We start from the raw sequence: 3,641 nt of genomic DNA, 5'->3' as shown, positions 1-3,641 counted from the left end.
GATATTTCTATTAATTGAGTTTGATGTTGGTTGATGGGTGTATAGGTTAGTATTGAAGTGGGCATATGGTAGATTAGGTTGAAGTGTGGGCTGTTTGGGGATTATTATGTGGTTGTTTGGTTTGCGTTAATGTGCTGATATTTGATGTGGAATTATGGATTTTAATTAATTAGATCAAAGTGGCGATTGCAGGTCTTTAATACTTAGTGTATATTTATTTTTATGAATAGGTGACGAGGCTAATAGAGGTCGAATTCAATGCATTGATAATACGCTGCAGGAATCAGGTAAGTGGGGTTTTTATGCTAGATTTGCATAAAAAGAAATAAATAAATTGAGATTGGTTTGTAAAATGGGCATTATTATGTTGTTAAAAGAAAACATGAAAACAATCTCAATATATGTGTTTTGCATTCACTAATGAAAATTTTATATGAAAGAGAAAAATGATTTTTGACATGAATAGTGTAGACATAAGCAATATTTGACATATTTATGAAATGTGCAAAATAGCGAATATGATATTTGAGATTTTTATACATGTTTTATAAAATGTTTTGGATATGTTATTGATAATTAGAAAATGATATCAATGTATTCAGTATGTGGTTTAACATAATATGAATATGAAAAACTTTTGGCATACTTATCTGTTATTATTCTAATTATGAATATGGTTCTGATATGATGATACTGGTTCATGTGATATATTTGGTACCAACATGATATGATATGAGTATAACCACTTTGGAAACAAACTGGTCTTTTATGTGTTCTTTTCTATGTGCACACTCGGGACTCCGATATTGAAAAAGTGAAAGTTTCACAATATGATACTGCCTTGTTTGGCTACCGGGGATAGCACAATCCTACCACGAGGGTTAAACATGGTATTTAAGATAATACTATACGATATGATATGATAACATGAGAATGTTCAGTTATGTTATGCTAAAGTGTTTTTTTTAATATGAGTGGTTGTTTTATTCCAAATATGAAAAGATTGAAATGTTGTTCTATTTTTCCTAATAATATGTTTTAAGATCTGCATATGAAAATGAAATGTTTCTGTTTCCTGCATATGAAACTTTATGAAAAATGCTCATATTGTACACACTAGTATATGTGCTTTGCTTACTGAGTTGTTAATAACCCACTCACATATCTTCAAATATTTTTCAAATGGTATGGATGATACAGCTGAGAATCAAGAATAGAAATTTGTGAATGTGGATGTGGAAGGTTCAGATGATGGGGATAGAGTGTGAGAGTCTTTAGGGTACTGTTAATAGAAAGACTTTATGTTGTTCCTTACTTTTGTTATTGTTTCTGGAATTAGTAAGACTTACAGATTTTTATTCAGTTATTTTGTTTGGACTAATGGGAAATTGTAGAACCTTTGATTTATGTTATTCATGGAAATGACTATATGGACATCATTAAGTGTTAGTTGTGGAAAATATGATATTGTTTATTATTTTTGAAGTCTTTAAGGATTTTTAGATTTGATGAGAGGCAAGTTTATAAATGGCAGGTAGTAATTCTCCGACCCTTACAGGACTAAGGCATTATAGAGATCATATAATTTTATACAATTTTGCTAGGTACAATCCATATATGCAAGCGGCTGGTAAACGTGAGAAATAAAAAATGTAAAAAGGACAAAAGCAAACCAGACATTTCTCTTTCTCTTTCTTCTTTCCCAAAAACTTTTCTTTCTTCTTCGGTTTCTTTTTTCTCGTCTCTCTTTCTATTTTTTTTTTCCTTGTTTTTTTTTCTGGAATCAATTATTTTGTGGCTGGTTCTGTATTTTTTATCCAAGATTTTTGAATAGATCCATCTGTTGGATAAGTTATTTTTTTTCCTTTTTCATACACTAGCCCATTATCCATATACAGATTTTATCTCAAGTAACTCTCTCTCTCTCTCTCTCTTTCTCTCTCTCTCTCTCTCTCTCTCTCTCTCTCTCTCTCTCACACACACACACACACACACACACACAAAGCTTTTTCTCTTCGAGTCTGAGTCATTATGCCATGGGAGCAAAAGATGGGTGTGGCTGTTTAGCTTCCTCTGTGGGTGCTTCCTTAGTTGCCTTGTAAGCTGACGATCACTCTCTCTACTTTTTCTCTTACATAAATTTTGTTCTCTTATATTTTTCCTAGCAGCCAAAAAATGAGGTAAAATTTTGGCTAGGTAGAAGCTATAAAGAAAAGCAATCAACGCAATGAACTTTAGCATTATTTTATTTTACTCCCAGCAGTCACCAATTCATGTTTTTCCCTATGAGATAGAGACCTTTGGGAGTGGAAAGGGGGACCTCCATGAAGTGAGGGTGCTCGAGCTGGCCATTATACATTCTTATTCATTCTTCCCATTATTCTTACTTTTATTTGTAGGATGTTGATTCAGTGTATACGGTTGTTGGTTAACAACTTAACACCAAAGCTTGAGAAAGAAGAAAGAACACTTAAATAGAAAATAGATATTTTTTTACAGAAAATAGAATGGTGGAAATTTCATCAATTTACAGAAAATGCAGTGGAGCTTGAACTCAGATGCCCCTTGGAGCATTCCAAGATTGTTCCATCATTTACCATATCTCACTACAACGAAGTGAATAGAGAGAGAGTGAAAGAGGTGGTTGCAAGAAGTACCTAGCACAAAATACAAAAAACTCTAGGGAGAGAAAGTGGGAGTGCATTCGATGACAAAGGGTGAGAGAGGACAGGCATCTACTGATAAAAAAGAATGGGAGAGAAAGAAGGAGGAAGAAAAGAAGAGAGTGGGACTCAAGCTTTCAAACGATTGCATTTTGACTGCACACACTGACTGTATATAGAGTTTTTCAATTTTATATATAGTTACATTTTATGCATAAATGTGTTACACGGTAGAAAAGTTAGCCCCCTAAAAAAATTGCTAGTTCCACCATTAATGTATAATACACAAAAAGAGAGAAATAAAATGAATTTAAAAGATGAATTAATCCACATTTATTAGTAAAGTAAAGTACTAAAAGACTATATAATAAGAAAAATTCTACTCATCATTCAGCCTACAGTACCACACATGATTTTTTTATTTTATTTTTTTCTTACCAAATGTACAGTGTATAGATTATGAGTAGAAAAATTTATTTAGTTTAGCATGAATAAAATAAATAAATAAATAAAAAATCAAGTGTAGTGCATGTATGGTGTATGAATGATGATAAGTAGAAGGGCTCATATAATAAATGCTTACAGGAAGCTACCTTTTCGATATTCTCCAAATTGCATTCTGTATAATTAGCATTGTTCTAGCAAGCATGCATGTTATGATCAATAGAATACATGAACCACGTATGTCATGCATTATTACCACCCAGCTGATCATGTAACATGCATCTCTCATGACCACATGGACCACTAAAATCAAGCTCGCCGGTAGCCAGCTTCACAACTCTATAAACTGCATGCTTGGAAAACAAGAGAAGAATCAACTCGATCAGGCAAGTTATTGATCAAATTAGTTTATCATGTTTTGTGTTCATGTTGTACGTATTGAAAGTTATCAAGCTTTATGTTAATATTGTCTTAAAAACCAGGAAAATGATTTACGATGTCTTAGGGTGTGCAACTCGCATATTTTTTTTGAAA

This window comes from Carya illinoinensis, chromosome 15 (assembly GCF_018687715.1).
Source record: "Carya illinoinensis cultivar Pawnee chromosome 15, C.illinoinensisPawnee_v1, whole genome shotgun sequence".
NCBI lineage: Eukaryota > Viridiplantae > Streptophyta > Magnoliopsida > Fagales > Juglandaceae > Carya > Carya illinoinensis.
Note: the sequence above shows the minus strand (reverse complement) of the source record.